The following is a 21,972-nucleotide window of genomic DNA, read 5'->3' on the forward strand; positions in this document are numbered from 1 at the left end:
GCAAGTTCTATGCACATGCTGCGGATTTTTCCGCAGCGTTTATGCTGCGTTCAAAAATCCGCAGCATGTCCATTAATTTGGCGTTTCCGCAAGCGGAATTGCCTTGTGCAATGCATTAAAAACGCAAGGAAATTTCGCATGTGGAAAACGCACGATAAACGCGCAATAAACGCATGCGGAATTCCGCATGCGTTTTTCCGGGAGAGGACTTGCAGAAATGAAGCTGAAATTTTCTGCTTCATTTCTGCAACGTGGGCACATAGCCTTAGGATGTTCCTTTCCAGGATAAAGACTTGTGTATAAGGTAAAATAAATAACCAAAAACAAAAATACTCCTCCACACCTTGGGCTATGTTCACAAGTAGCATTTTTTATGCGTTTTTGCACTTTTGTATTGCTTTCAACCGTGACAAATGCATTCACCGGGAAATGTCATTTTAACATTTTACAACCTTATCTGGCCATGTGCTGTGTGACACATGCATACAGTGCTGAAAAGATATGGGAACAGCATGGGGAAGACCCCTGGAAGCATCTCTGACACCCAGGTCACTGCCTAAAAGTGTGCCAATCAGAAGTCATCCTTGCTGCATCAGAAGATGCAGACTTGCAACTATCCCCGTGCAAGTCCTTGTCCCAGGGCAGTGTTCAATTGTACCTCCCCCATTCCTTGCAATGCAAGCGCAATTATGCAGCCTGCCATCCACCCACCCACATGCTGCAATACCATACTGCTTGCTTGCCTTTTAGGCATGTGGAGGCAGAATCTGGCCACCACGTCATGGCTGCGTCGGCAGCCTGCTATCCATGCTCAGTCCCCAGCCGCCCGGCGGCCGGGTGTCCACGCTTGGTCTCCAGCCGCCAGGAGGCGGCCGGGTGCCCATACTCGGTCCCCAGCCACCCCGCGGCTGGGTGCCCACACACGGTCCCCAGCCGCCTGGGGGCGGCCTGGTGTCCATAAACGGTCCCCAGCCTTCCCTATTTGAAAGAGAGCCTAACCACAAACACGTGCATAAGTGAATGTGGCCAGGGATGGACCATCTGACTGACACCGTCACACTGGGTTAATATTGTGGAAACCGGGACACAGTTGGACACTGGGATGAAACACGTCCTCCAGACAGAGAGGATTGCGGGTCCTGGGTCCATCAGGCTTCAACTCAAAGTTCAGAAGGTAGACAGCAGCAGTGGTCGGCCTCCTATACAGCGAGTAAATTATTCATCATCATGAGGCCATCCATCTCCTTAGCTTTCTGTTACTTGGAATGCAAGCTCATGTATGTAGTAGCGGCTAGGTCTGAGGTGGTCACCGTTTTGGCGCATATCCTACCTCTTCCGAGGATTGCTGGATGTTTTCCTGCTACTATCCCAGTTCTATGACTCCCGTTAAAACAAAGCTTCAGGTGATGAATGATGGATGAGGTGGTGGCAAAGGAGAAAGAGCAGGAGGAACAGGGACCATTCACATCAATATCAGGCCAGTCAACCACACATGTCTTGTAGGATATGTTTCTGTACCAAAAGGAGCGGTTCGGCTAAACAGTTATAGGGCATGCAGTCAGTGCAATGCCTACCAAAAATTTCGAGGCACTCCAATGCCCCTTGGAAGTGACATGGAGGTCAGAAGTCCTTAAACCGTTGTTTCCATTTATAGCAACTGGGTCTCCAGAACACTGTTGGCCTAAGCAGTGAATGGAAGGCTTTCCAAAAATTATGAGGAACTGCAATGCCCATTGAAACAGATGTGGATTACAGCGTACTAAAAACCTTCTACCCATTATGGGGGAGTGGGTCTCCCTTAGTGTTCACCTATGCATTGAAAAACAAAAGCTGATTAAAGTTATTAGGAAATGCAATGCCCGTTATAAGAGTCGTGTAGGTTAGAGGTAATTAAAAACAACATTTCAATGCCCCTTGGAAGAGCTGTGGAGTTCAGAGTGGTTTAACAAGACTGTTTTAATGCCCATTGGAAGAGACGTGGAGGTCACAGTAGCTTAACAAGACAGTTTTAATGCCCATTGGAAGAGTGGTGGAGGTCACAGTAGCTTAACAAAACAGTTTTAATGCCCCTTGGAAGAGTGGTGGAGGTCACAGTAGCTTAGCAAGATGGTTTTAATGCCCCTTGGAAGAGTGGTGGAGATCACAGTAGCTTAACAAGACAGTTTTAATGCCCCTTGGAAGAGCTGTGGAGTTCAGAGTGGTTTAACAAGACGGTTTTAATGCCCCTTCGAAGAGTGGTGGAGGTCACAGTAGCTTAACAAGACGGTTTTAATGCCCCTTGGAAGAGAGGTGGAGGTCGCAGTGGAATAAAAAGACAATATCAATGCCCCTTGGACAAGTGGTGGAGGTCACAGTAGCTTAACAAGACAGTTTTAATGCCCCTTGGAAGAGTGATGGAGGTCACAGTAGCTTAACAAGACAGTCTTAATGCCCCTTGGAAGAGTGGTGGATGTCACTGTAGCTTAACAAGACGGTTTTAATGCCCCTTGGTAGAGTGGTGGAGGTCACAGTAGCTTAACAAAATGGTTTTAATGCCCCTTGGAAGAGTGGTGGAAGTCGCAGTGGAATAAAAAGTCAATATCAATGCCCCTTGGAAGAGTGGTGGAGGTCACAGTAGCTTAACAAGACGGTTTTAATGCCTCTTGGAAGAGTGGTGGAGGTCGCAGTGGAATAAAAAGACAATATCAATGCCCCTTGGAAGAGTGGTGGAGGTCACAGTAGCTTAACAAGACGGTTTTAATGCCTCTTGGAAGAATGGTCAAGGTCAAAGTAGCTTAACAAGATGGTTTTAATGCCCCTTGGAAGAGTGGTGGAGGTCGCAGTGGAATATAAAGACAATATCAATGCCCATTGGAAAAGTGGTTGTAACATACCTGGCGGCGTCCATGCATAGTGTTCCATCTCCCACTGTGCAAGAGCGCGCACTTGATCTCCAGTCCAGAATGTCTCTCTGGCTTCCCTCCATGCTGTCTGTTTGTGTCTGTTTCTGCTGCTTAAGGGCGGCGCCCGATCACTTCCTGTTTCTTGTACCTGCTGTGGGCACACCCCTTGTGCATCCTCAGCCTATTGCTGTCTGTCTCCTGGTATTTAAACCAGCTGCTCCAATTAACCCATGCCTGAGCATTGTGTTTCATTCAGTGTGTGCTTTCACTCTGAAGGTGCCAGGTCCCGTTCTGTGTTCTCTTGTCTGCCTATCCTGGAGGCTGTATTTCCAGGCCTGTCTGAACACGCTCCTAGCCTGTTCCTCCCGCCTTCTAGGGGCCGATTGCCTAGACCCGCTCCTGTATCTTGTCTGTCCTGTCTGAACACGCTCCTAGCCTGTTCCTCCCGCCTTCTAGGAGCCGATTACCTAGACCCGCTCCTGTATCTTGTCTGTCCTGTCTGAACACGCTCCTTGCCTGTTCGTTCCACCTCTCTGGGGGCCGTATTCCCAGACCCGCTCCTGTATCCCGCTGCAGTGTCGGTCTCCTCCGTACACTCAGTTCTAGTCTGAACTCTCTCCTATCTTTTACCTGTTTTATCTGTATGTCCGTTCCTTTCCTTTTTCTGCAGAGTCTGAACTCGTACCTAACTCCTGCTTGCTGTCTCTGTACTCCCGTTTGTGAGTTTGTGGTCCACTCGCTACTTCACTGCAAGTACCCTGTGGGTATCTGGCTCTGCCTTTCCCTTCCTGTCTGTTCCATGTGAACTGAGCCCTGTCCCCCCTGCTCTGCCTTGCTCACCGCTCTGGCGGTTCTAGCCTGCTCTGCCTTGCTCACTGCTCGGCAGCCTTGCTCCGCTCTGACCCTTTTGCTCACTGCTCCGGCAGCCTTGCTCCGCTCTGACCCTTTTGCTCACTGCTCCGGCAGCCTTGCTCCGCTCTGCTCTTGCTCACCGCTCCGGGCGGCCTCGTCCTGCTCTGCTCTTGCTCACTGCTTCTGGCGGTCTCGTCCTGCTCTGCTCTCGCTCACCGCTCCGGGCGGTCTCGTCCTGCCCTGCTCTCGCTCACCTCTCTGGGCGGCCTCACTCTGCTGTGTTTGTCTGCCACATCTGTGGTTCTGTTCCAGAGTCCCAGTGTGTACTAGGTCCTATCCCGCCTGTGTTCCTACCTGTTAGTGCCTTCCTGTCTGCACTCTAGCCGTGCTTGCCTGTACCCCCCTGCCTGCATACCCGCCTGCCTGCATACCAGTCGTGCCTGCCTATTCCCACCAGTCTGTGTGCCAGCCTAACCAGTCTGTTCCTGTATTCCCCTGTGTGGGTCAACAGCCGTGTCCGGGGTCTGTCCTGGAGTAGCACCTGGTCCCTCTGCTCGGTTCCTCCTTGGTGCACTGGCGTCGTATGCCGTCGTGCGACCCTGGTCGGATCGGGTGAATACCTAGTTACGCCCCTCCAGGCATTCACTCTCCGGCACGTTCCAGTGGAATCACACGCACACGCCACTCAGCCCGGGCGTGTGCATTACAGCATGCTCAGGCCATGGTTCCCGTTGAGCCCCACGGCCTTCGCTCTCTGAGACGTTTTCCTGTGAATACGTGCATTAAAAATAAATAAAATTTTTTTTTTCTTTAGCTGAGTTCCAGGCGAAGTACGCACCCGTCCATTTGGATCTTTCTGCACTCGTTCCTGCGGATCCGCCACGGTACTTTGGGGATCCAAAACAAAGTCGTGCATTTGTGGAGCAATGCATGCTACACTTCAAGGCCTACCCTCTCTATTTTCCTTCCGATTGGGCTAAAGTGGCCTTTATGATTGACTACCTAGCGGGTGATGCCTTGAAATGGGTCACTCCCCTATGGGAAGCATGGGATCCTGTCGTCCTTGACCTGCAGGCCTTCCTGGTGGCCTTTCGTATGGTCTTCGAGGACCCTAACCCTGAAGCCCCTGCTGAAGCTTCGCTTCCCAATATCCTGAAGCAGCCCCGACGGGTAATGTGTGTGGGTAGCGCACTAGTCCTCCTGCCCAAAGACACTACTGCCCATCCAGACTCCACACAGGATGACTACGCTCTCCGGAATACTTCTGACAACCTCAAGAGGCAGTCCAGACGTGCTAGACGTAGGGACAAGCCATCACGCCAGGGTCTGTCCTCCCTGAGACCTCCTGACCCCAACCTTGAAGTCCCTACTGAAGCTTCATCTCCCTGTATCCCGGAGAAGCCCCAATGGGTAATGTGCGTGGGTAGTGCACCAGTTCTCCTGCCCGAAGAGACTACTGCCCATCCAGACTCCACACAGGAGAACTTCCTGCACCCGGCATCAGGTGCTTCACCCACTTTAACCAGTGTGCATGTCCAAGGATGCTCCGAAGCTGTGATTACCTCCGAGTCTGTGCACCTCTACTACTTGGCGGAGGACCCCCTGTTGCCTCCTGAATCCTCCGGGATACCACTCGATGACAAATGGAGAGAGACTTCTCTACACCCGGTACTCGATACTTTGTCCGCTCCGTCTTGTGAGCCTGACAATGGGTACCCCAAAGTGGTAGTTACCCCCAAGTCTCTACACCCCTCCAACCAGGCGGAGGACCTCCAGTTGTCTCCAGAACACTTCGGGGTGCTACCTGGTAGCGAAAGGACAGAGACTCTCCTATACTCTGTACCTGATACCTCGATCGCTTCGTCCAGTGAGTCCAACCTAGTGTACTCTGAAGCAGAGGTTACCCATGAGTCTCTACACCCCTCTGACCAGGCGGAGGACCTCCAGTTGTCTCCAGAACCCTTCGGGGTGCCACCTGGTGGTGAATGGACAGAGACTTTCCAATACTCGGTACCCGATACCTCGCCTGCTTCGTCCAGTGAGTCCGACCTAGTGTACTCTGAAGCAGATGTTTTCTCCGAGCCTCTGCACTCTTCTGACCCGGCGGAGGACCTCCAGTTGTCTCCTGAATCCTCCGGGGTACCACCAGATAACAAAGAGACAGTGACTTTTCCTCATCCTGTACCTGATAACCCGTCTATTTCTTCCTGTGAGTTTGACAAGATGTACCTCGAAGCAGAGATTACCCCCAAGTCTCTGCTCCCCTCCAACCCGGGGGAGGGCTTCCAGTTGTCTCCTGTACCCTCTGGGGTGCCACCTGAAAATATGTGGAGAGAGACTTCCTTGTGTGCTGTTCCTGGTACTCCACCCGTTTCGTCTGTTGCTGAGGATGGCTGGATAGGAGGTAGCATCCTAGCTAACCAGATGAGACCAATTTTTCCTGTGGACAGTGGAAGTGATCTCCTTGAAGTGAAGGATTGGCCCTCGAATTCCCTGCGGAAGATTCTGGCAGGCCTGAAGAAGAGGGGGCGTAAGGGGGAGGTACTGTAACATACCTGGCGGCGTCCTTGCATAGTGGTCCATCCCCCACTGTGCAAGAGCGCGCACTTGATCTCCAGTCCAGAATGTCTCTCTGGCTTCCCTCCATGCTGTCTGTTTGTGTCTGTTTCTGCTGCTTAAGGGTGGCGCCCGATCACTTCCTGTTTCTTGTACCTGCTGTGGGCACACCCCTTGTGCGTCCTCAGCCTATTGCTGTCTGTCTCCTGGTATTTAAACCAGCTGCTCCAATTAACCCATGCCTGAGCATTGTGTTTCATTCAGTGTGTGCTTTCACTCTGAAGGTGCCAGGTCCCGTTCTGTGTTCTCTTGTCTGCCTATCCTGGAGGCTGTATTTCCAGGCCTGTCTGAACACGCTCCTAGCCTGTTCCTCCCGCCTTCTAGGGGCCGATTACCTAGACCCGCTCCTGTATCTTGTCTGTCCTGTCTGAACACGCTCCTAGCCTGTTCCTCCCGCCTTCTAGGAGCCGATTACCTAGACCCGCTCCTGTATCTTGTCTGTCCTGTCTGAACACGCTCCTTGCCTGTTCGTTCCGCCTCTCTGGGGGCCGTATTCCCAGACCCGCTCCTGTATCCCGCTGCAGTGTCGGTCTCCTCCGTACACTCAGTTGCAGTCTGAACTCTCTCCTATCTTTTACCTGTTTTATCTGTATGTCCGTTCCTTTCCTTTTTCTGCAGAGTCTGAACTCGTACCTAACTCCTGCTTGTTGTCTCTGTACTCCCGTTTGTGAGTTTGTGGTCCACTCGCTACTTCACTGCAGGTACCCTGTGGGTATCTGGCTCTGCCTTTCCCTTCCTGTCTGTTCCGTGTGAACTGAGCCCTGTTCCCCCTGCTCTGCCTTGCTCACCGCTCTGGCGGTTCTAGCCTGCTCTGCCTTGCTCAATGCTCGGCAGCCTTGCTCCGCTCTGACCCTTTTGCTCACTGCTCCGGCAGCCTTGCTCCGCTCTGACCCTTTTGCTCGCTGCTCCGGCAGCCTTGCTCCGCTCTGCTCTTGCTCACCGCTCCAGGCGGCCTCGTCCTGCTCTGCTCTTCCTCACGGCTTCTGGCGGTCTCGTCCTGCTCTGCTCTTGCTCACCGCTCCAGGCGGTCTCGTCCTGCTCTGCTCTTGCTCACCGCTCCAGGCGGTCTCGTCCTGCTCTGCTCTTGCTCACCACTCCAGGCGGTCTCGTCCTGCTCTGCTCTTGCTCACCGCTCCAGGCGGTCTCGTCCTGCTCTGCTCTTGCTCACCGCTCCAGGCGGTCTCGTCCTGCTCTGCTCTTGTTCACCGCTCCAGGCGGTCTCGTCCTGCTCTGCTCTTGCTCACCGCTCCAGGCGGCCTCGTCCTGCTCTGCTCTTGCTCACCGCTCCAGGCGGTCTCGTCCTGCTCTGCTCTTGCTCACTGCTCCAGGCGGTCTCGTCCTGCTCTGCTCTTGCTCACTGCTCCAGGCGGTCTCGTCCTGCTCTGCTCTTGCTCACCGCTCCGGGCGGTCTCGTCCTGCTCTGCTCTCGCTCACCGCTCCGGGCGGTCTCGTCCTGCCCTGCTCTCGCTCACCTCTCTTGGCGGCCTCACTCTGCTGTGTTAGTCCGCCACATCTGTGGTTCTGTTCCAGAGTCCCAGTGTGTACTGGGTCCTATCCCGCCTGTGTTCCTACCTGCTAGTGCCTTCCTGTCTGCACTCTAGCCTTGCTTGCCTGTACACCCCTGCCTGCATACCCGCCTGCCTGCATACCAGTCGTGCCTGCCTATTCCCACCAGTCTGTGTGCCAGCCTAACCAGTCTGTTCCTGTATTCCCCTGTGTGGGTCAACAGCCGTGTCCGGGGTCTGTCCTGGAGTAGCACCTGGTCCCTCTGCTCGGTTCCTCCTTGGTGCACTGGCGTCGTATGCCGTCGTGCGACCCTGGTCGGATCAGGTGAATACCTAGTTACGCCCCTCCAGGCATTCACTCTCCGGCACGGTCCAGTGGAATCACACGCACACGCCGCTCAGCCCGGGCGTGTGCATTACAGTGGTGGAGGTCACAGTAGCTTAACATGACGGTTTTAATGCGCATTGGAAGAGTAGTGGAGGTCACAGTAGCTTAACAAGACAGTTTTATTGCCCCTTGGAAAAGTGGTGGAGGTCACAGTAGCTTAACAAGACGGTTTTAATGCCCCTTGGAAGAGTGGTGGAGGTCGCAGTGGAATAAAAAGACAATATCAATTCCCCTTGGAAGAGTGGTGGAGGTCGCAGTGGAATAAAAAGACAATATCAATGTCACTTGGAAGAGTGGTGGAGGTCACAGTAGCTTAACAAGATGGTTTTAATGCCCCTTGGAAGAGTGGTGGAGGTCACAGTAGCTTAACAAGACAGTTTTAATGCCCCTTGGAAGAGTGGTGGAGGTCACAGTAGCTTAACAAGACAGTTTTAATGCCCCTTGGAAGAGTGGTGGAGGTCACAGTAGCTTAACAAGACGGTTTTAATGCCCCTTGGAAGAGTGGTGGAGGTTGCAGTGGAATGAAAAGATAATATCAATGCCCCTTGGAAGAGTGGTGGAGGTTGCAGCGGAATAAAAAGACAATATCAATGCCCCTTGGAAGAGTGGTGGAGGTCACAGTGGAATAAAAAGACAATATCAAAGCCCATTGGAAGAGTGGTGGAGGTCGCAGTGGAATAAAAAGACAATATCAATGCCACTTGGAAGAGTGGTGGAGATCACAGTAGCTTAACAAGACGGTTTTAATGCCCGTTGGAAAAGTGGTGGAGGTCACAGTAGCTTAACAAGCCAGTTTTAATGCCCCTTGGAAGAGTGGTGGAAGTCACAGTAGCTTAACAAGACAGTTTTAAAGCCCTTTGCAAGAGTGGTGGAGGTCACAGTAGCTTAACAAGATGATTTTAATGACCCTTGGAAGAGTGGTGGAGGTCGCAGTAAAATAAAAAGACAATATCAATGCCCCTTGGAAGAGTGGTGGAGGTCGCAGTGGAATAGAAAGACAATATCAATGCCCCTTGGAAGAGTGGTGGAGGTCACAGTAGCTTAACAAGACAGTTTTAATGCCCCTTGGAAGAGTGGTGGCGGTCGCAGTGGAATAAAAAGACAATATCAATGCCCCTTGAAAGAGTGGTGGAGGTCACAGTAGCTTAACAAGATGGTTTTAGTACCCCTTGGAAGAGTGGTGGAGGTCACAGTAGCTTAACAAGACAGTTTTTATGCCCCTTGGAAGAGTGGTGGAGGTCACAGTAGCTTAACAAGACCGTTTTAATGCCGCTTGGAAGAGTGGAGGAGGTCACAGTAGCTTAACAAGACGGTTTTAATGCCCCTTGGAAGAGTGGTGGAGGTTGCAGTGGAATAAAAAGATAATATCAATGCCCCTTGGAAGAGTGGTGGAGGTCGCAGCGGAATAAAAAGACAATATCAATGCCCCTTGGAAGAGTGGTGGAGGTCACAGTAGCTTAACAAGACCGTTTTAATGCCCCTTGGAAGAGTGGTGGAGGTCACAGTGGAATAAAAAGACAATATCAAAGCCCATTGGAAGAATGGTGGAGGTCGCAGTGGAATAAAAAGACAATATCAATGCCACTTGGAAGAGTGGTGGAGATCACAGTAGCTTAACAAGATGGTTTTAATGCCCCTTGGAAAAGTGGAGGTCACAGTAGCTTAACAAGCCGGTTTTAATGCCCCTTGGAAGAGTGGTGGAGGTCACAGTAGCTTAACAAGACAGTTTTAAAGCCCTTTGCAAGAGTGGTGGAGGTCACAGTAGCTTAACAAGAATGTTTAAATGACCCTTGGAAGAGTGGTGGAGGTCGCAGTGAAATAAAAAGACAACATCAATGCCCCTTGGAAGAGTGGTGGAGGTCGCAGTGGAATAAAAAGACAATATCAATGCCCCTTGGAAAAGTGGTGGAGGTCACAGTAGCTTAACAAGACAGTTTTAATGCTCCTTGTAAGAGTGGTGGAGGTTGCAGTGGAATAAAAAGACAATATCAATGCCCCTTGAAAGAGTGGAGGAGGTCACAGTAGCTTAACAATACGGTTTTAATGCCCCTTGGAAGAGCTGTGGAGTTCAGAGTGGTTTAGCAAGACGGTTTTAATGCCCCTTGGAAGAGACGTGGAGGTCACAGTAGCTTAACAAGATGGTTTTAATGCCCCTTGGAAGAGTGGTGGAGGTCACAGTAGCTTAGCAAGACGGTTTTAATGCCTCTTGGAAGAGTGGTGGAGGTCACAGTAGATTAACAATAAGTTTTAATGCCCCTTGCAAGAGTGGTGGAGGTCACAGTAGCTTAACAAGACGGTTTTAATGCCCCTTGGAAGAGTGGTGGTGGTCGCAGAGGAATAAAAAAACAATATCAATGCCCCTTGCAAGAGTGGTGGAGGTCACAGTAGCTTAACAAGACGGTTTTAATGCCCCTTGGAAGAGTGGTAGAGGTCGCAGTGGAATAAAAAGACAATATCAATGCCCCTTGGAAGAGTGATGGAGGTTACAGTAGCTTAACAAGACAGTTTTAATGCCCCTTGGAAGAATGGTGGAGGTCACTGTAGCTTAACAAGATGGTTTTAATGCCCCTTGGAAGAGTGGTGGAGGTCGCAGTGGAATAAAAAGACAATTTCAATGCCCCTTGGAATAGTGGTGGAGGTTGTGCAGTGGAATAAAAAGACAATATCAATGCCCCTTGGAAGAGTGGTGGAGGTCACAGTAGTTTAACAAGACAGTTTTAATGCCCCTTGGAAGAGCTGTGGAGTTCAGAGTGGTTTAGCAAGACTGTTTTAATGCCCCTTGGAAAAGTGGTGGAGGTCACAGTAGTTTAACAAGACGATTTTAATGCCCATTGGAAGAGTAGTGGAGGTCACAGTAGCTTAACAAGACAGTTTTATTGCCCCTTGGAAAAGAGGTGGAGGTCACAGTAGCTTAACAAGACGGTTTTAATGCCCCTTGGAAGAGTGGTGGAGGTCGCAGTGGAATAAAAAGACAATATCAATGCCCCTTGGAAGAGTGGTGGAGGTCGCAGCGGAATAAAAAGACAATATCAATGCCCCTTGGAAGAGTGGTGGAGGTCACAGTAGCTTAACAAGACTGTTTTAATGCCCCTTGGAAGAGTGGTGGAGGTCACAGTGGAATAAAAAGACAATATCAATGCCCCTTGAAAGAGTGGAGGAGGTCACAGTAGCTTAACAATACGGTTTTAATGCCCCTTGGAAGATCTGTGGAGTTCAGAGTGGTTTAGCAAGACAGTTTTAATGCCCCTTGGAAGAGACGTGGAGGTCACAGTAGCTTAACAGGACGGTTTTAATGCCCCTTGGAAGAGTGGTGGAGGTCGCAGTGGAATTAAAAGACAATTTCAATGCCCCTTGGAAGAGTGGTGGAGGTTGCAGTGGAATAAAAAGACAATATCAATGCCCCTTGGAAGAGTGGTGGAGGTCACAGTAGCTTAACAAGACGGTTTTAATGCCCCTTGGAAGAGTGGTAGAGGTCGCAGTGGAATAAAAAGACAATATCAATGCCCCTTGGAAGAGTGATGGAGGTTACAGTAGCTTAACAAGACAGTTTTAATGCCCCTTGGAAGAATGGTGGAGGTCACTGTAGCTTAACACGATGGTTTTAATGCCCCTTGGAAGAGTGGTGGAGGTCGCAGTGGAATAAAAAGACAATTTCAATGCCCCTTGGAAGAGTGGTGGAGGTTGTGCAGTGGAATAAAAAGACAATATCAATGCCCCTTGGAAGAGTGGTGGAGGTCACAGTAGTTTAACAAGACAGTTTTAATGCCCCTTGGAAGAGCTGTGGAGTTCAGAGTGGTTTAGCAAGACTGTTTTAATGCCCCTTGGAAAAGTGGTGGAGGTCACAGTAGCTTAACAGGACGGTTTTAATGCCCCTTGGAAGAGTGGTGGAGGTCGCAGTGGAATTAAAAGACAATTTCAATGCCCCTTGGAAGAGTGGTGGAGGTTGCAGTGGAATAAAAAGACAATATCAATGCCCCTTGGAAGAGTGGTGGAGGTCACAGTAGCTTAACAAGATGGTTTTAATGCCCCTTGGAAGAGCTGTGGAGTTCAGAGTGGTTTAGCAAGACTGTTTTAATGCCCCTTGGAAAAGTGGTGGAGGTCACAGTTGTTTAACAAGACGGTTTTAATGCCCATTGGAAGAGTAGTGGAGGTCACAGTAGCTTAACAAGACAGTTTTATTGCCCCTTGGAAAAGAGGTGGAGGTCACAGTAGCTTAACAAGACGGTTTTAATGCCCCTTGGAAGAGTGGCGGAGGTCGCAGTGGAATAAAAAGACAATATCAATGCCCCTTGGAAGAGTGGTGGAGGTCGCAGTGGAATAAAAAGACAATATCAATGTCACTTGGAAGAGTGGTGGAGGTCACAGTAGCTTAACAAGATGGTTTTAATGCCCCTTGGAAGAGTGGTGGAGGTCACAGTAGCTTAAAAAGACAGTTTTAATGCCCCTTGGAAGAGTGGTGGAGGTCACAGTAGCTTAACAAGACAGTTTTAATGCCCCTTGGAAGAGTGGTGGAGGTCACAATAGCTTAACAAGACTGTTTTAATGCCCCTTGGAAGAGTGGTGGAGGTTGCAGTGGAATAAAAAGATAATATCAATGCCCCTTGGAAGAGTGGTGGAGGTCACAGTAGCTTAACAAGACCATTTTAATGCCCCTTGGAAGAGTGGTGGAGGTCACAGTGGAATAAAAAGTCAATATCAAAGCCCATTGGAAGAATGGTGGAAGTCGCAGTGGAATAAAAAGACAATATCAATGCCACTTGAAAGAGTGGTGGAGGTCACAGTAGCTTAACAAGATGGTTTTAATGCCCCTTGGAAAAGTGGTGGAGGTCACAGTAGCTTAACAAGCCGGTTTTCATGCCCCTTGGAAGAGTGGTGGAGGTCACAGTAGCTTAACAAGACGGTTTTAATGCCCCTTGGAAGAGTGGTGGAGGTCGCAGTGAAATAAAAAGACAATATCAATGCCCCTTGGAAGAGTGGTGGAGGTCGCAGTGGAATAAAAAGACAATATCAATGCCCCTTGGAAGAGTGGTGGAGGTCACAGTAGCTTAACAAAACAGTTTTAATGCCCCTTGGAAGAGTGGTGGAGGTCACAGTGGAATAAAAAGACAATATCAATGCCCCTTGGAAGAGTGGTGGAGGTCACAGTAGCTTAACAAGACGGTTTTTATTGCCCCTTGGAAGAGCTGTGGAGTTCAGAGCTGTTTAGCAAGACGGTTTTATTGCCCCTTGGAAGAGACGTGGAGTTCAGAGTAGCTTAACAAGACGGTTTTCATGCCCCTTACAAGAGCCATGCAGTGCAGCATATTAAAAACATTATTCCCATTATTGGGGAGTGGGTCTCCCATAGTCTTTGCCTTTGCCATCCAAGCAAAAGCTGCCAAAAATTAAGCCGGAAGAACATGCAATGCTGGCAAACAAGAGCCATGCAGTAAAGCATATTAAAAACATTATTCCCATTATTGGGGAGTGGGTCTCCCATACTCTTTACCTATGCCTTCCAAGCAAAAGCTGCCAAAAATTAGGACGGAGAAACTTGCAATGCTGGCAAACAAGAGCCATGCAGTACAGCATATTAAAAACATTATTCCCATTATTGGGGGGTGGGTCTCCCATAGTCTTTACCTATGCCTTCCAAGCAAAAGCTGCCAAAAATTAGGATGAAGGAACTTGCAATGCTGGCAACACGGACCACGGTAACCTTGGTGGTATAGTGGTGGTGGAGGCTGAGGGTAAGGAGAAGAGCAATATACAGCCAAAATGAGGAAGCGTATACCCATGTGTGGGTGTGAAGTGGTGCATGGGAATACACCTCCCGAAATAACACAGTGGATTTGACTTTATCTTACTCTGCTGTCATTTGGTGGTAATGAGAAGTCTGGCCCAATCCAGCCCTTGTTCATTTTGATAAGGGTCAGCTTGTCAGCATTGTCTGTTGATAGGCGAGTGCGCTTATCAGTAATAATTCCCCCAGCGGCACTAAAAACACACTCCGATAACACACTAGCGGCAGGGCAGGCCAGGACCTCCAAACCATACAGAGCGAGTTCATTCCAAGTGTCCAGCTTGGATACCCAATAATTAAAAGGCACAGAGGAATCACGTAGGACACTGGTACAGTCGGCAAGGTACTCCCTCATCATCTTTTGAAACTTTCCACTCCTTGTGAGAGTACCCCGTGCCTCAGGGCCTGTAAGCTGGGCGGGTGTCAGAAAACTGTCCCAGATTGTTGACAGTGTTCCCCTGCCTCTGTTGGATTGGAGTTGCGTCTCTCTCGCCTGTACGCCTTGGTTGGTCAACGAACTGTGACCTCTGCCGCTAGCGTGTTCAGATGGGAATTTTTTTAACAGTTTTTCAGCAAGGGCCTTCTGCTACTGCCACATTTTTGTAGACCTCTCCACCTCAGGAATAATAGAGTGAAAGTTCTCCTTGTAGCGGGGGTCTAAAAGTGTCACCAACCAGTAATGACTGTCACCCAATATTTTGACAACGCGAGGGTCACGGTTAAGGCAGCATAACATAAAGACAGCCATGCGTGCCAGACTGGTAACTGCCAAGACTTCCGTGTCCTCACCAAGATGACGACTGACCATGCTCTCCTCCTCCTCCTCCTCCCCCCCGTCCCAAGGTCCGACTGGGTCCTGGCTTCCACTATGTTTACCCAGTGTGCCATCAGGGAGATGTACCATCCCTGGCCACAAGCACTTGTCCACGTGTCCGTTGTCAGGTGGACTCTACCAGTAACTGCGTTGTTGAGTGCACGGCAGATGTTTTGGGACACGTGCTTGTGTAGTGCGGGGATGGCACACCAGGCAAAATAGTGTCGGCTGGGGACCGAGTACCGAGGTACGGCCATCGCCATAAATTTGCGGAAGGATTCCGTCTCCACCAGCATAAAAGGCAGCAGTTCCAACGCAAGCAGTCGTGAAATGTGCGAATTTAGGACTGTGGCCTGTGGGGCGTTGGCTGAGAATTTGCGCTTTCGTTCAAAGGTCTGGGATATGGACAATTGAACGCTGCGGTGGGACATGGACGTGGACGTTGATGCTGTTTCTTGAGAAACTGCCATATCAATTGAAGACTGAGAGGAGGGGGCATCTTTGCATGCAGTATGGACAGGGGATTGCCTTGCACGCACAACAGGGGGTTCTCTTACATGCACAACAGCGGAAGAAGCAGTGGTGACACCCGCTGACACTGGTCGTGGACCCTGGGGTTCGCCCCACAAAGTCGGGTGCTTTGCTGACATGTGGGGTTATCAGCAGAGTCTTTAAAAAAATTCCAGACTCTGGAAGACCTACCGGTTGTACTGGCAACGTCCCTCGTGTTGGTGTTACGGGGAACTGTTGCCCGCCTTCTGTCTGCGGCCACCACACTGCTTCTTCCTGCCTGTTTGGGTACTCTGCCTCCCTCCCCCTGTGTGCTGCTGGCCTCTCTCTGTGTGTCCTCCTGCCACGTTGGGGCAGTTACTAGATCATCGACCACCTCCTCCTCTTCCACTTGCGCACCACGATCCTCCTCCTCACTTCGTGGCAATTGTGTCTCGTCATGGTCCACCTCTTGTGACAAATTGCCAGCGTCGACTTTCTGTTGCCATGGCTGTTCAAATATTTGGGCATCACTACATGGGATCTCCTCTTCCACCACTTCAAGCGGAGCAGGCGAGGGGCACAAATATGGAAATGGACCAGTGAACAGCTCTTCAGAGTGTCCAACTGTGGGATCAGTTGCTGTCTGACGACACTCGGCATGGTGGGAGGAAGGAGCATCAGGGTGAGGAGTATGCGGTCGAGACTCACGGCTACTAAAACTTGACCGTGTGGAAGACAGACCGGAGGTGGTGGTGCCCAGGTAACTGGAAGTATTATCTGCTATCCAATTAATAACCTGTTCACACTGATCAGTTTGCAATACTGGTGTTGTAGTGTGCTTCCCTAGTAATTCGGTCAAGAAGTGGGAGCGAGAAGATGTGGCTGTTGGTTGTGGCACATTTTCACCTTGGCCACGGCCCCGTCCATTACACGCACCATCACCAGAACGTCCAGTTCCACGTCCCTTGCCACGCGCCTTGCCCATTGTGAATGAAGTAAAATAGCTTACACTTGCACTATCAATGGAAAAAGGGTAATAAAAAGGAGATTAGAACCGTGGAAGAGGAAAACCACAGTTCTATTTCTCTGGCCTACACGAGAAACTTTTAAACAGATATATTTGTGTCTGAACAGTCAGCGAGACACTATTACTGTTTTTTTTATGGAAAAAAGGCCAAAAGCAGGATAATACAGAGATTTGAACCGTGGAACTGCTAAACCACAGTTCTAGTTATCTGGCCTACACCAGAATCTTTTAAACAGATATATTTGTGTCTGAATAGTCAGGGAGACACTATTACTGTTTTTTTTTACGGAAAAAAGGCCAAAAGCTGCATTATACTGAGATTTGAACCGTGGAATTGCAAAACCACAGTTCAAGTTATCTGGCCTACACCAGAATCTTTTAAACAGATATATTTGTGTCTAATCAGTCAGCGAGACACTATTGCTGTTTTTTTTTACAGAAAAACCGGAAAAAGCTGGATAATACAGAGATTTGAACCATGGAACTGCAAAACCAAAGTTCTAGTTATCTGGCCTACACCAGACTCTTTTAAACAGATATATTGGTGTCTGAACAGTCACAGACACACTCAATTTTTTTTTTTGGGGGGGGAATACCAAAAGGTTAATAAGATGCGTATTTGTACTGTCTGACTGAGGAAAAAAAAATACAGGATTTAGTTGAAAAAAAAAAGTTTTTTTCCTGGCCCCTGAGACCGGAGGAAAAGTCTACCAATTTGACCAGCAGGAGCACATAGGACTGTAATGCAGTGTTTGTTCGTATAGCCACTGCATCTCCTATACAGCCTGCCTGCCTGCCTGATATCTGGGATGGATATTAGTCCTGAGAAGGACTGTTTGTTTGATTTGGCAGGCTTTAGAGACCCTGCACTACCTATTTCACACTATATATCTCTCCCTAACTCAGCAGCACTGACTCTACACTGTCTGATCCCAGGCGACTATGTCCAAGATGGCGGCGCCCGGTTTTAAATACTCGAGGTGACGCTGTGCGGCCAGCCAGTCACTGTAATGCCCACAAACAACATGGCTGCGGCATTACAGTGACTGGCTGGCAATCGCTGCATGTTCATTGGCTCTGTAAAGAGCACCAAACGTGCAGGGTGGAGACCCGAGCTCCCGCCCGAGTAACCGGGAAATGCTCGGTGCTCGCCGAACATCCCGAGTAGTGAGATGCTCGGGTGAGTACCGAGCAGTGTCGAGCATGCTCGCTCAACACTAGTATTTGGGATTAATCAAAGTGTCCTGGGTAGCGTCATCGGATCTATATAAGATGCCATGCTTGACGCATTGTACCCAGGAATAGTGTAGGGAAAATTTCTTCAGGACTGATGCCCCTCTTCTTCCATTTCTCCCCTCAATGTGTACAATGTATACTTTCTTCCTCCATCTCCACCTGGTCCTCATGCAAAGTTTCCTCTTTAATTGTGAGCAGCGAGCATTTGAGTAGACACAGAAGCAGAATGGTTACCCTGATTATGGCATCATCGCCGCTCACCATCATGGTTTATTCGTCAGACATCCATGCCCACTTGTTGGCTCACCGGAATACCGAAGGGCATGTTGTAGCTGGTATTCAACTACTGCCCTCTGCTGCTCACAAAGCCTTGCCAACATATGTAATGTGGAGTTCCAGCTTGTGGTCACATTGCACACTAGTCTGTGAGCTGGCACTTGCAAGCGATGCTGCAGCACTGACAAACAGGTGGCAGTTGAACTGTTGAACAACGAAGTTGAGCATGTGAGTCAGGCATGGTACGTGTGCGAGGTTGCCAAGCTTCAGAGCCGCCACCAAGTTACAACCATTATCATACACTTCACATCATACACATGTCTGATGGTAGATTCAGTGGAGAGGGCCACAAATCTGTCTGGTCTGTTATACTTTCCACAACTGTGCAGCATTCTGCTGTTTGTTAACTAAACAAATTAGTTTCAGCCGAGCCTGTTGCCACTTCACCGAAGCAGTGCTGCAGTGCTTCCAACTTGCGACTGATATGGAAGATGTGCTCTTAAATGATAATTCTGAGATGGAGGATGAGAAGGAGGAGGGGGTGCAGGAACTGGTATAGAAGGTGGAGGAAACCCTGCTGCAACTAGGGCCCGCAATCCTTTCGGTAGCACATGTGCCGATCCAGGGTCTGACTCAGTCCCGGCCTCCACAAGATTCACTCAGTGTGCTGTCAGGGAAATGTATGGCCACAAGCACTTGTACTTGTGATGGTCGTTAAGTGGACCTTCCCAGTAACTGCATTGGTCAGGGCATAGGTGTTGCTATGGATAAAATGTGGCGGCTGGGGACCGTGTACGGGGGACGGCCACTGCCATGAAGTTGCGGAAAGCCTCAGGGTCCACAAGATTAAACAGCAAAATTTCCAGGGTAAGCAGCCTCCAAATTTATTAAAGAAGTTGTCCACTTCCTTTTGAGATTGCCCTAATGTATTAACCCTGTGATTATAAGACATTTTGTAATTATCTTTGGTAGTCTTTATTGCCTGTGAGCGGCGCTATTCTAGGCTGCTCACAGGAATAACGTGACCTCCCGCTAATGTCACGTCAAGTGAGGCGTGACATCAGTGACGCAGTCCCCACTGTGGATGCTGGGCTGTGGGCGGGGTTATCTCCCGCATGTCACGCCCAGCATCCACAGCGCACTTTCCCAATAAATGAGGAGAGGGAGAGTGTGCGATGGATGCTGGGTGTGACACCCGGGGTTTCCCCACACACAGCCTAGCATCCACCATGGAACGCAGCAGTGAGTCACACCCGAATGCATCTGAACTTGACGTGACATCAGCGGATGCCAGAGCCTGATGCAGCCAGGGGTCACATGATGCCTGTGAGCGGCCAAGGATAGCGCCGCTCACAGGCAATAAATACACAGCAAGGTAATTACAAAAAGTCTTATAATCACAGGGTTAATACATTGGGGGAGCAAAGTAGTGGACAACTCCTTTAAGCGTGAGGGCTGCCTGCTGGCCCTCCAAATATTTGTGTGAGAGCCGCCTGAGGGCTCTCCAAAATTTATGAGTGAGGACCGCCTGATGGCCCTCAAAAAATTGGGAGTGAGGGCCAGATGATAGCCCTGTTAATTTATTGTAGGAGGAGGAGGAGGAGAATAAAAAAATAAACCATTAACCGTATACCCTGTTTTGGGTTGGAAGGGGTGCATGGGAATACACTTTAAAAAAAAGAAACATTTGATTTGGCTTCATGTTTCCCTGCTGTTATCCACAGGGGTTGAGAATTCTGGGCCAATCCAAGTCTTGTTCATTTTGAGAACGGTCAGCCTGTCAGCATTTTCAGTTGACAGGCGGATGCGCCTCACAGTTAATATGTCCCTGGTGACACTAAAATCCTATGGAAACAACTTACGCATAGACTGAGCCTGAGCATGACTGAGCCTGCGATACCCTGATTTGGCTCCAGTCTGTGGCGACTAAAATTATGAGTGAGGGCCATCTGATGGCCCCCCAAAATGTATGAGTAAGGACCGGCTGATGGCCCTCTAAAAGTTATGGCTGAGGGCCGTCTGATGGCTCTCAAAAATTTATGACTGATGGCCCTCCAAAATGTATGACTGAGGGCCGCCTGATGGCCCTCAAAAAATTTGTAGCGAGGGCCAGATGATAATCCTTTTGATTTGGTGTAGGAGGAGGAAGAGTAGGAGTACAAGAAAAATAATATACCATGAACCGTATACCCTTTTTGTGATGGGAGGGGGTGAATGGAAATACACCAGAAAAAAAGGATTTGATTTGACTATATGTTCCGCTGCTGAAATCATCTAGTATTGAGAATTCTGGGCAAATCCAAGCCTTGTTCATTTTGAGAACAGACATCCTGTCAGCATTTACAGTTGACAGGCGGATGTGCCTATTAGTTATTATGCCCCTGGCGGCACAAAACTCCCACGGAATCAACTTAAGCAGGGAGGGAGCAGTGACTGGCCTACAAGCCTCAGATTTGCCTCAACTCTGTGTAAAATAAAAATAAAGATGCATTCATACAATGGGAGAACAGCCCAAATGCACCTCTTGTGTGAATAAATTGACAAAGGACTTATGTTCTTTCCCCAGGATGGGTTGAAGAAGTTTTCCCCACATGCTTCATGGATTTTACCTTGAAACCCCTGCTTCTATCTATTTGAAGCGTTGGGGCTGCCTGGTGCCCTGAGCCTGCACAGGAGGAACATCTTAGCTGGAGTAAAATCGGAGTCGGATGCCTGAAGGTCCTTGTTGTGCTAGTTGTACCATGAGTAGTGTCCTCCAATTCAGGACTCCTAGTTGTTGGCCACAGAAGTCCCACTCCTTCTAAATGTAAATGTTTTCTGAGGCCCTACTCTAAGTGTGTTCCGGGTTGTATTGGAATGACTTCTTCTAATAATTGGAAGCCCTTGCACATAGTGCAAACACTTTACCAGTCTAGGAGTCCCACTGCTTCCAAATCGGGAAAAATAAATTTCTGAGGCCATCCTCTACTTGTATTCCAGGGTGTATTACAATCCCTCCTTTCAAGTTTTGATAGACCTTAGACTTTGTGGATAGGCTTCACCAATCTGTCGGTCCCACTCCTTAAAAATAGGAAAACATTTCAGAAATGTCATGCACTCGATTCCTTTTTATCCTGACTGAAATGGAAAACTACGGCATTTTTGAAAGAACGAGCATGTCAATTCTTTCAGCATTTTTTCACTATCGAAATCAATGAGAAAGTGTTTTTCTGTCTTTGTAATTTTGCAGTATATACAAGTCATCATACAGGAAAGAATGTTTCCTAACATATTTTCCTTGAAAATCCATTTTATCTTCGGTTTGGTACATTTTATTGTCAGTCTGTAAAAAGAACATTTTTCCCAGCAGTTTCCTGGGAGTCAGAGATGTGTCCAGTCATCTTCCCCATCATGTTCCCATTCCGTTTGAGCACTTTTTCCATCTATTTCAGCAGTTTTAATGCCCCTCCAGTCCTTCTGGGAGGGTCTGCCAGAAAAATGCACAAGTTTCTCATTGACTCCCATTATACTCGTTACTCGAGTCAAGCACCCGAGCAGTCAGACTTCCTCGATTCGAGTGACGAGCACCCAAGCATTTTAGTGCTCACTCATTACTAATCGTGATACAAACATATTGAAGATACTAAGAAAACACTACAATACATATATATTGTAAGATTGCTAACGGACACATAGTTGATGGGAGGTATGTATCACATAGATGGCTGTCCTCTGTTACGTAACATGGAGTGTTGATCTAGTGCACATAAGCACTAAGAGGACTGTTTGGTGCACCTGAGACCAGGTTACGGGTAGTTTGCTACCCACATACCTCACCTCTGGGTGTGGTTAAGGTATAAAATGGAGGCCATTGTTTAGCATATGGTCTGTGTGTTTTAAGGGAGAAGGCTTCCTGTGTGTTGTTGTTTCCAGACTGAACCAGTGAGCTGAATGCTATCCAGCCTGTGTGCCCACAGGACTGGCTAACCAGAGACTTTGGCTTAAGGACTCTTTTCTTTGTTTTGCCTGAACTAAAGGCTGTTTGTATTCCTCTTGCTTTTACTGGGTTTATGAAGTAATAAACCGACATGAACATTAAAAAAAAACATGCTTCCTGTTTGCC

Source organism: Phyllobates terribilis, unplaced genomic scaffold, assembly GCF_046119375.1.
Source record: "Phyllobates terribilis strain yellow unplaced genomic scaffold, ASM4611937v1 Scaffold_11__3_contigs__length_659146591, whole genome shotgun sequence".
Classification (NCBI taxonomy): Eukaryota; Metazoa; Chordata; class Amphibia; order Anura; family Dendrobatidae; genus Phyllobates; species Phyllobates terribilis.